This window comes from Lampetra fluviatilis, chromosome 71 (genome assembly GCF_964198595.1).
Source record: "Lampetra fluviatilis chromosome 71, kcLamFluv1.1, whole genome shotgun sequence".
Lineage (NCBI taxonomy): Eukaryota > Metazoa > Chordata > Hyperoartia > Petromyzontiformes > Petromyzontidae > Lampetra > Lampetra fluviatilis.
The window spans coordinates 2,170,865-2,183,211 of NC_136345.1; the positions used below are offsets into that span (position 1 = coordinate 2,170,865).

Sequence of the window (12,347 nt, forward strand, 5' to 3'; positions counted from 1 at the left end):
ATGGCATTGGCTAGAGAAGAGATTGGAGGATGTGGAGTTGATCAGACCTGCTGTCAAGATCGGCCTCTCGAAGAGGCCCGTGACGTATGCTGCAGGGGAGTTGGAGGTATTTGCTCTGCAACAACAATGAGGTTGGAGTAGCAACGATCACATGAATGGGTGGAACGCTGGGTGCCTCAAATGCAGCAAGACAGCAGGAAGCACAGCTAGTGCATCTGTTAATCATCTCAGTCAGTCATCCCTTGACACCTGGATCATTCCCATGACATGCTGACAAGTGATCCACACTTACATGGCATTCATGTGAAATATATGTGTATGTAAGAATTTATCAATGTGGGGAGCGGTGGTGCAGTTTTTCCACTGTGTAGCAAAAAAAATGTCTTGTTCCTGGGTAGTATGTGTTATTTCCTAATTGCTTTTGCCTCTTAAGTACAAAAAATGGCTATTCCCCACAAACTTTGCTTTTGTGACCAGGACAGTGATATTTAGAAATTTACCTCTTTTCAATGAAAAAACAGGTGAATTTGTTATTTTCATTCACGTACAATTCTGGTCACAAAAGCAAAATTTGTGGGGAATAATAGCCAATTTCTAGACTCTTAGGCATAAGCAATAAAAAAATAACACTTAGTACCCAGGAACAAAAATTGTGTTACATAGTGTTATCACAATTAAAGTTTGATTATCTCCGACAACAAACGTGATTGATTCGTGAAAACTTAACTTATTGTGGGGAAGCATTAATACTGAGCATATGAAGGTGGCCAGGCATGGTTCTGAACACACCACCACCTTTTTTCCATGCCAGTGTGTGTTACAGTGTCAAGTTTGTATTTGCAGTAAAGTATATTAACTCGATTGAACATGGAGGTTAAATCAAAACAATAGTATATACTTTTTTTCTTCTGAATTTTTAGGAGAATGGAAACAGGAAATTAACACTGCACATATGCAGCTGAAGTTAGATCTGTTCATCCCAGCATTCAAGGAAATCTGAGCCTGGCTTCATGCCTCTAAGTTAGCGATTGAATATTAATTTATGCATTTCTGCATAATAAAAATAGTATTATTTTCAACACCCTTTGCTATGTTAGCTGCATTTTTCTTTCATAAATATTCCTTTTGTAGCCAGACAACTGAAATTGTGTGCTTGGAGTTTTAGGTTAACATTCATTTTGAAGATACTAGGGCTTCCAGGTTGACCATTTGCCCTCTAATTGTATGCCCGTGTGATGAATTTGGGAATCTTTTTCATATTATCATGAATATATGAATGAGTATAGACATGAAAGTCATGTGTGACTGTATATATGCATTCCTTTGTGCCTCAATACTGACGTAGATGGTGTGGATATTCTCTTTTTTCTCTCTGCAGCTGACGCTTCCTCTGCAGAATTGGTTTGATGGAGCAAAGGCACTCAGCGCAGCTCGGTACAAAAAGGCAACAACGCGACCAGCGTGCATACAGCACGGATCGTGTTGGACATTTAACTCACACAGGAGAGAAACCCTTCAAGTGCACTGTGTGTGACAAGGCATTTTCATATCCATCAGTTTTAAGGAACCACCAGAGAACACACACAGGAGAAAAACCCTTCAAGTGCAGTCTGTGCGCGAAGGCGTTTTCACGGTCATCTGTTCTTGTATTACATCAGAGAACACACACGGGAGAGAAACCCTTCAGTTGCACTCTGTGTGGGAAGGCGTTTGCACGTTCACAACATCTTAAAATACACCAGAGAACACACAGGAGAGAAACCCTTCAAGTGCACTGTGTGTGGGAAGGCATTTTCAGATAAATCTGCTCTTAAAAAACACCGGATAACACACACAGGAGAAAAACCCTTCAAGTGCAGTCTGTGCGGGAAGGCGTTTTCACAGTCATCTGTTCTTGTATTACATCAGAGAACTCACACGAGAGAGAAACCCTTCAGTTGCACTTTGTGTGGGAAGGCGTTTGCACATTCACAACATCTTAAAATACACCAGAGAACACACACGGGAGAGAAACCCTTCAGTTGCACTCTGTGTGGGAAGGCGTTTGCACAATCACCATATCTTAAATTACACCAGAGAACACACACTGGAGAGAAACCCTTCAAGTGCACTGTGTGTGACAAGGCATTTGCACAGTCATCAGGTCTTCATAGACACCAGAGAACACACACGGGAAAGAAACCCTTCAGTTGCACTCTGTGTGAGAAGGCATTTTCATATCCATCAGTTCTAAGGAACCACCGGAGAACACACACGGGAGATAAACCCTTCAAGTGCAGTGTGTGTGGGAAGGCATTTTCAGATTAATCTACTCTTAAACAACACCGGAGAACACACACAGGAGAAAAACCCTTCAAGTGCAGTCTGTGCGGGAAGGCGTTTTCACATTCATCTGCTCTTGGATTTAATCAGAGAACTCACACAGGAGAGAAACCCTTCAAGTGCACTGTGTGTGGGAAGGCGTTTGCACATTCACAACATCTTAAATTACACCAGAGAACACACACGGGAGAGAAAACCTTCAAGTGCACTGTGTGTGGGAAGGCGTTTGCACATTCACAACATCTTAAATTACACCAGAGAACACACACGGGAGAGAAACCCTTCAAGTGCACTGTGTGTGACAAGGCATTTTCACAGTCTTCAGGTCTTCATAGACACCAGAGAACACACACGGGAGAGAAACCCTTCAGTTGCACTCTGTGTGGGAAGGCGTTTGCACGGTCATCAATTCTTAAAAGACACGAGAGGACACACAATCATCAGAAGATCCCCAAGAAATTGAGTCTGAAATCGGCTTGTGAAAGTCAAAGTGCTGCAATGAGCCCATCCCTCATGAAACCAGAAGTGAATCCCAGCTTGGACACTTTTAAAGGTATCAAGGTGAAATGTGAAGAGGCGAAGGTGAAATGTGAAGAAATGATGAAGAGCGAAGAAGTGAAGGTGAAATGTGAGAAAGTGATGGTGAAAAGCGATAAAGTGAAGGTAAACTGTGAAGATGAAGATTCAACTCCAAAATCGTACCTTCACATCGATGGAGGCAACGTGAAGCAGGAGGAGAATTCTGACTGCGAGGCAGAGCTTGGCAACTCCCAGCAGTTTGTGGAAGTGGAGGTGTGGGTGGACTTCTTAGACAATACAAAGTCAAATGGAGACCTGGTAGATGGGTAGGCTTGAGACAATGAAGCTCCAATAGATGCACCTTTGTCACAGGCCTTTAATGAAAAGAACATGAATTTGAACACTGAATTCCTGGGTTCAACCTGCAGAGTAAGAGCGGCGAGTATTTGTTGACCTGTGGGTTGGGTAGATGAATAATCAGGAACAAGAGCCAATAAGCTTCCAAGTATTCCACTGTTATATTTATATTTGCATTGATATGGTGCTTGCTTAATTGCCTCAGCAACTCAGTTTCATATCTCATCACAAACGTTCGAAGAGCACCTTCAAGTGGCAGCTGCCTCTGTCATAAGGTGACACTGCTGTCACCTGCATGTGGGCATGAGTCTGTCAGTAGGGGGTGATGATTGATGTGTAATCTTCATTATGTAATTTCTGGACCATGTTTGAAATTGCCCAAATATTGACCATTACACCAACATGCAATGACCTATGCGTTTTGAATGACACAATCGTATGTTTTACATCCACTGTTAAGCAGATGGTGCATATTTTGTTTAATGTTACTGGAGTAGCCAGATTGGAAACTTGAACCTCTGCAATAAATAGAGAATGTGCTACCACATGGCTTCCCTCAATCTGAGTGTAGGCATGACAGCCTGAATGTTTCTAACTGGCGCAGATGTTCCATTTAGAGGGGTCCACGTTTCACATGCCTACAGAAGGGAGGGCAAAACTGGCCGAGTAGAACCGAAGCTTCATGCGGAGCGACAGACCAGGTAGCTTCCACACAGCATAGCGCAGCCGATGAAAAGATAACGCCGCCCGACTGATTCGGACCACCCACACACTGTACACACGCAGTGTTCCCACAAGGTCTACACACACCATGTACACAGCGTACACACAGTTTACCCACAGTATACAGTCTGTACACGCACAGTGTATACACACAGTAACAACAACCGCCATTCGCCACTAAGTGGCGGTGACGTCACCACGGCGCTTTTGCCAGGCTATGTGCATGGGGCAGATCCAGGTGTCATGGGTCGACTGACAGATGACTGGCCAATGCACCACCTGTGCCCCCGACTGCGCCAACAAAGTGTACACACAATGTTCACGCACACAGTAATGTTCACGTTGTTGTTGAGCTCACTCACCCAAGGGGTCTCTGTTCAAGAGAGGGAGCCATAGAAATGGAATCTAAAACAGGACCCTGCGGGGTGGGCTGGTAGGAATAATAATTAGTAACCGGGAGGAGCGATGCACGCCAGAGGCTCCAAGTCCCCGCCCTCTACCCCGCCCCTTAGCAACGCGCCCTGCTTAAGTGGTGAGGGCGGCGTGTGGTGATCGTGGTGATCGTGGGTGGCCGAGGAGTCGTGTGGACGCCGCTGTGTCGACTGTCCCCCGTCTTCAACTACTTGGGGGCGAAGTGGTCGTTTGCAGACTTCTCGGCGACCGACTTCAGCAAGGAGGCGCTTTTATCTCAGCGACGCCATCAAATCGACGACGCCGTGACGAAAAAATGCAGCGATTTTCGCGCGCAGTTGACAGCCCCCCCCCCCCCAACACCACCCTCAACACCACCCCTCCCACCAGCCCTCACCACCCCCCCACCACCCCCCACCACCACCCAACCCCACCACCACCCCCCACCACCACCTTCTGCACCAGGCCTCGCGAAGCCTCCCGCACTAGGCCTCGCGAAGCCTGCCGCACTAGGCCTCGCGAAGCCTCCTGCACTAGGCCTCGCGAAGCCTCTGCAGTAGGCCTCGCGAAGCCTTCTCTGCAGTAGGCCTCGCGATGCCTTCTCTGCAGTAGGCCTCGCGAAGCCTGCCACACTAGGCCTTGCGAAGCCTTCTGCACTAGGCCTCGTGAAGCCTTCTCTGCACTAGGCCTCGCGAAGCCTTCTCTGCAGTAGGCCTCGCGAAGCCTTCCCTGCAGTAGGCCTCGCGAAGCCTTCCCTGCAGTAGGCCTCGCGAAGCCTTCTCTGCAGTAGGCCTCGCGATGCCTTTTCTGCAGTAGGCCTCGTAAAGCCTTCTCTGCAGTAGACCTAGCGAAGCCTTCTGCACTAGGCCTCGCGAAGCCTTCTCTGCAGTAGGCCTCGCGAAGCCTTCTCTGCAGTAGGCCTCGCGATGCCTTTTCTGCAGTAGGCCTCGCGAAGCCTGCCGCACTAGGCCTCACGAAGCCTGCCGCACTAGGCCTCGTGAAGCCTTCCGCAGTAGGCCTCGCGAAGCATTCTCTGCAGTAGGCCTCGCGAAGCCTTCCCTGCAGTAGGCCTCGCGATGCCTTTTCTGCAGTAGGCCTCGCAAATAAGGCGATTAAATGTATCTCGTGTCTGTGTTAATATAAATGTATCTTGTCTCTGTGTTAAAAAAACGTGCTGCGTTTCAGTAAAGTAAATTTGAAGCGAAGTTTAAAGTTTCGCCGTGAGGCGCTGGAAGCGACGGCCATCTTGTTTAGTTCACAGATCGCAGGGGGAGCGGGCGGCCATCTTGTCGGACAGACGGACGGACGGACACATTAATCTATTGGTGGTCTGGTCCACTTCGTTCCTACCAGTATAAACTTAAACTCTAATCCTGATCTCGCTCTCTGACGTCACCACTCATTAACTTGGCGTGATGCGGGAGGGGGAGGTGTCCCCACTAGTGACGTCATGTCACCGAGGTATTTACCCCCTCCAACGTGATTTTGAGCGTGACGTCACGTCTGCCGACTTTCCGTTCCAGTAAAATGCTTATTTGGGACGGGGTCAGCAGCCAAGCACCATCACCTGACATGGGTCCTTCTCATTAACGTAATGTTTTCAGTTACCCTGCTGCTCCTTGGGGGAGAGAATTGTGAACCCCGCAAATGACGTCATGTCAACCCCTGCTGCCGCATGACGTCACGAGTTACCAGGTAGCTGCTGCTCCGCGCACGCTCACTGAGATCCGAGGTGAGAAGTTTACATCGTGGTGGTCGTTGTTGTTGTGGTGATTGTTGTTGTGGTTGTTGTTGTGAACCCAGGTAGAGCCTCGCTCCTTCTCCCTCGTAGGGATATCAATTGAGTAGCAGCGAGTATGGAATCGATGTCCAGGTTGGAACATTACAACGCGGGGCCTTGCCTCCTGCCCTCGCCTGATTGCATTTGCTTTAATTCTCTGCTTAAGTTTAATTTGTCTTCACCTGGCTCACTACTTTGAAACTTTTTTTCTTTTAAATATTTTTACGTTTTTTTTATTTTACCAGGCATAGCCCACTTGAGCTACACCGCTCTTTTTCAGAAGCGACCTGCCCACAACACATGGGGGCTTATCAACGTGTGGAAATGTTTATCGGTCAAATACTCTAAACGCGTGGTGATGTTGACTCTAAATGTGCAGGGAAAACCGCAGGATTCGGAGGAGAATCTAAGCGACCACGGAGAGAGAGGGACACGCAAACTCCAAATATACAGCCATAATACAGGTTTGTTTGGGATTGATCGCGTGAATCGATGTCGTTAACCCCGCCACCACCCGACAGCCATTTAGTAAGAGGTTTGTCACGTAAACAGAACATGGCCAATGCATCACTAGTACAGCACTAGTGTGCAGTGTAGTATGTAGTAATGTGTAGTGTATAGTGTAGTGTATAGTGGTGTATAGTGTAGTGTACTAGTACAGCATATCGGTGTGTTGGAGAGCCAAGCCACAACATTTACAATCTGAGTACAACGTTTTGACACTAATTCTAACCAGCTTCATCAGACGACAGCCAAATGTTGTGGCTTGGCTCTGTGGGAATAGAAATCGGCTCCCTGGGTTCATAGCGCAGCACGCTAACCGTTGCACTACCGCTTCCCACTCACAAACTTCGTCGGAAGTATAGTATTTATCCAGCAATAACTAAGTTACCCGGCTTAGCTCAGGTCTCAGTAATCAAACATTAAGAGTAATGTCTCTGCTTTTTTATGTAATTAAGGTCTATCGTACCATATCGAGGCTTGGGGCTTTGGGTTGTTCTCTGTTTTTTATGTCTCTGCCTCTGCTCACATTCATTGACGATTTTTATGATTTTGGGCAAGCCCGTCTAAAGCTGCGTGACCAGGAGTTGGAGCCATTTGCTGTTCAATTTGGCTTGTGACATAAATTCACTCTGCCCCCATGCATTACATTACATAGCATCTTCATTAATTATGTTGTTTGAGAAGCTCACAATAGCCATATAAATAATTGCATTCGTTACAGTTAAAATGATACGCGCATCGATGCCTGGTTATAGTTAAGGGATCGTTCCCTGGTCAACCATGTTATATCTGCTGATGATCTGGAAATGGCTACTTAATGAGATCGGGTTAGATAATCTCGTTCTGTGCCTGGATAATTCCATCATGAAAGGTGGCCTTGCGTATGTTCCACCAAAATAAATCACCTGCCTGGGAATTTCATGTCATACAACACTGTACCTGCTCAACTCTCCATGAGTAATCAGGCAGTTCTACAAGTAATGGAGGAGCTCCCATACCTGGTTAATGTGTTCACGACCAGCTCTGGTTTGGCAGCCAAAGTCTCACTTTAAATTTGTCTAGCAGCATTCTTTCATTAGACTGTGTAACACTGTGTGAAAGCTGCCTGGACTTTTGCTCCATACATAGCTGTGAGTGTCCATCGCCAAGGTCTAGTCTGTCTGAGATCATTCCCTCTCCCTGTCATATTGGCATCGCACCTGCCTCTCACCCTTCGTCCTGTGGATGGTGGGCGCACAGGACGGTGACACGCAGCCATTCCAGGTTGAGCCCAAATGGGTTACGTGGGTCTGCTAGCCACCAGGCATCGTTCTATGAGTGATATCAATATATAATATCTGTAAGGAGTCCCCCCAATAGACTGTCCCTGGAACTCTACCAGGCACGTCCCACTGGGGAACGTCCCAGGGGCCTGGCCCAGGACATTCTGGTGGGAATACGTCGCTTGGCTGGCTTTGGGAACGCCTGGGAATTCCCCAGGAAGAGCTCGTCTGTCGCCAGGGAAAGGGAGGTCTGGACTGCCCTACTGAATGTGCCGCCACCTCCAACCTCACCAAGACAAGATGATTTTAAAATGAATGAACGAATAAAGCTGCGAGTCTTCTTGGCCACATATATTACTCCTGTCTGTTCTGGCTTTTAATTAAGGCTGGCCTGCCTATGATCCCCTCTATTGAACCAAACAAGATTGTATTAAAACCTTACAGAGCCCTAAAATATCAGTACAGAATATAATCTGAGACTTTGGCAGGTGAGGCTGCATTGGTTGGGTCATTAATTCCGCATAAACAGACAACATGCTCAAGAATCTTTTGTTAGTACAGATGTTACGGGCTTAACGGGCATGGCATTGGCTAGAGAAGAGATTGGAGGATGTGGAATTGATCAGACCTGCTGTCAAGATCGGCCTCTGGAAGAGGCCCGTGACGTATGCTGCAGGGCAGTTGGAGGTGTTTGCTCCGCAACAACAATGCGGTCGGAGTAGCAACACTCACATGAATGGGTGGAACGCTGGGTGCCTGAAATGCAGCAAGACAGCAGGAAGCACAGCTGGTGCATCTGTTAATCATCTCAGTCATCCCTTGACACCTGGATAATTCCCATGACCTGCTGACAAGCGATCCACACTTGCATGGCATTCATGTGAAATATGTGTATGTAAGAGTTTATCTGTGGGGAGCGGTGGCGCATTTGTTCCTGGGTAGTATGTGTTATTTCCTAATTGCTTTTGCCTCTAAAGTACAAAAAATGGATATTATTCCCCACAAACTTTGCTTTTGTGACCAGGACAGTGATATTTAGAAATGTATCTCTTTTCAATGAGAAAACAGGTGAATTCGTTTTTTTAGTTCTTGTATAATTCTGGTCACAAAAGCAATGTTTGTGGGGAATAAGCCATTTTCTAGACATTTTGGCATAAGCAATAAAAAAATAACACTTAGTACCCAGGAACAAAATTTGTGTTGCATCGTGTTATCACAATTAAAGTTTGATTATCGCCGACAGCAAACGTGATTGATTGGTGAAAACTTCACTTATTGTGGGGAAGCATTATTACGGAGCATATGAAGGTGGCCAGGCATGGTTCTGAACACACCACCTTTTTACCATGCCAGTGTGTGTTACAGTGTCAAGTTTGTATTTGCTGTAAAGTATATTAACTCGATTGAACACAGAGGTTAAATCAAAACAATAGTTTATTTTAGTTTTCCTTTGGAACTTTTTACGAGAATGGAAACAGGAAATTAACACAGCACATATGCAGCTGAAATTAGATCTGTTCATCCCAGCATTCAAGGAAATCTGAGCCTGGCTTCACACCTTTAAGTTGTGATTGAACATTAATTTATGCATTTCTGCATAATACAAATAGTATTATTTTCAACACCCTTTATGACGTTAGCTGCATTTTGCTTTCATAAATATTCCTTTTGTAGCCAGACAACTGAAATTGTGTGCTTGGAGTTTTAGGTTAACATTCATTTTCAAGATACTAGGGCTTCCAGGCTGACCATTTGCCCTTTGATTGTGTGCCCATGTGATGAATTTGGGAATCTTTTTCACTCTATCATGAATATATGAATGAGTATAGACGTGCAAGTCATGTGTGACTGTGTATATATGCATTATTTTGTGCCTCGATACTGACGTAGATGGTCTGGATATAATTTTTTTCTGTCTGCAGCTGACGCTTCCTCTGACACTTCCTCTGCAGAATTGGTTTGATGGAGCAAAGGCACTCAGCGCAGCTCGGTAGAAAAAGGCAACAATGCAACCAGTGTGCATACAGCACGGCTCAAACTGGACATCTGATACAGCACCAGAGAACTCACACAGGAGAAAACCCCTTCAAGTGCAGTCTGTACGCGAAGGCGTTTTCACAGTCATCTTCTCTTGTATTACATCAGAGAACACACGGGAGAGAAACCCTTCAAGTGCACTGTGTGTGACAAGGCATTTGCACGGTCATCAAGTCTTCATAGACACCAGAGAACACACACAAGAGAAAAACCCTTCAGTTGCACTCTGTGTGGGAAGGCGTTTGCAAATTCACAACATCTTAAATTACACCAGAGAACACACACAAGAGAAAAACCCTTCAGTTGCACTGTGTGGGAAGGCGTTTGCAAATTCACAACATCTTAAATTACACCAGAGAACACACACGGGAGAGAAACCCTTCAAGTGCAGTGTGTTACAAGGCATTTGCACAATCACCAAATCTTCAAGCACACCAGAGAACACACACAGGAGAGAAACCCTTCAAGTGCACTGTGTGTGACAAGGCATTTGCACAATCACCACATCTTCAAGCACACCAGAGAACACACACAGGAGAGAAACCCTTCAGTTGCACTCTGTGTGGGAAGGCGTTTGCACAGTCATCAATTCTTAAAAGACACGAGAGGACACAATCATCAGAAGATCCCCAAGAAATTGAGTCTGAAATCGGCTTGTTAAAGTCAAAGTGCTGCAATGAGCCCATCCCTCATGAAACCAGAAGTGAATCCCAGCTTGGACACTTTTAAAGGTATCAAGGTGAAATGTGAAGAGGCGAAGGTGAAATGTGAAGAAATGATGAAGAGCGAAGAAGTGAAGGTGAAATGTGAGAAAGTGATGGTGAAGAGAGAAAAAGTGACGGTAAACTGTGAAGATGAAGATTCAACTCCAAAATCGTACCTTCACATCGATGGAGGCAACGTGAAGCAGGAGGAGAATTCTGACTGCAAGGCAGAGCTAGGCAACTCCCAGCAGTTTGTGGAAGTGGAGGTGTGGGTGGACTTCTTAGACAATACAAAGTCAATTGGAGACCCGGTAGATGGGTAGGCTTGAGACAATGAAGCTCCAATAGATGCACCTTTGTCACAGGCCTTTAATGAAAAGAACGTGAATTTGAACACTGAATTCCTGGGTTCAACCTGCAGAGTAAGAGCGGCGAGTATTTGTTTACCTGTGGGTTGGGTAGATGAATAATCAGGAGCAAGAGCCAATAAGCTTCCAAGTATTCCACTGTTATATTTATATTTGCATTGATATGGTGCTTGCTTAATTGCCTCAGCAACTCAGTTTCATATCTCATCACAAACACTCGAAGAGCAGCTTAAAGTGGCAGCTGCCTCTGTGTCATAAGGTGACCCTGCTGTCGCCTGCATGTGGGCATGAGTCTGTCAGTAGGGGATGGTGATTGATGTGTAATCTCCGTTATGTAATTTCTGGATAATGTTTGGAATTGCCCAAATATTGACCATGACACCAACATGCAATGACCTATGCGTTTTGAATGACACGATAGTATGTTTTACATCCACTGTTAAGCAGACGGTCGCCAGACGTGCCGGTCGGATTTGAACCTTGAACCTCTGCAATAAATAGAGAATGTGCTACCACTTGGCTTCCCTCAATCTGAGTGTAGGCATGACAGCCTGAATGTTTCTAACTGGCGCAGATGTTCCATTTAGAGGGGTCCACGTTTCACATGCCTACAGAAGGGAGGGCAAAACTGGCCGAGAAGAACCGAAGCTTCTTGCGGAGCGACAGACCAGGTAGCTTCCACACAGCATAGCGTAGCCGATGAAAAGATAATGCCGCCCGACTGATTCGGACCACACACTGTACACACGCAGTGTACCCACAAGGTCTACACACACACCATGTACACAGTGTACACACAGTTTACCCACACAGTATACAGTCTGTACACACACAGTGTATACACACACAGTAACAACCGCCATTCGCCACTAAGTGGCGGTGACGTCACCACGGCGCTTGTGCCAGGCTATGTGCACGGGGCAGATCCAGGTGTCATGGGTCGACTGACTTAAATGACTGGCCAATGCACCACCTGTGCCCCCGACTGCGCCAACAAACAGTGTACACACACAATGTTCACGCACACAGTAATGTTCACGTTGTTGTTGAGCTCACGCACCCAAGGGTCTCTGTTCAAGAGAGGGAGCCATAGAAATGGAATCTAAATAAACTTAAACTCTAATCCTGATCTCGCTCTCTGACGTCACCACTCATTTACTTGGCGTGATGCGCGAGGGGGAGGTGGCCCCCACTAGTGACGTCATGTCACGGAGGTATTTACCCCCCCACCGGGATTTTGAGCGTGACGTCACGTCTACCGATTTCCGTTCCAGTAAAATGCTTATTTGGGACGAGGTCAGCAGCCAAGCACCATCACCTGACATGGGCCCCTCTCATTAACATAATATATTCAGTTACC

The 12,347-nt window shown here is 46.3% G+C and overlaps 1 pseudogene; it reads left to right on the forward strand.

The window, feature by feature from the left end:
- On the forward strand, nucleotides 1-3,571 carry LOC144952963 (uncharacterized; annotated as a pseudogene).
- Nucleotides 3,572-12,347: the final 8,776 nt, after the last annotated feature.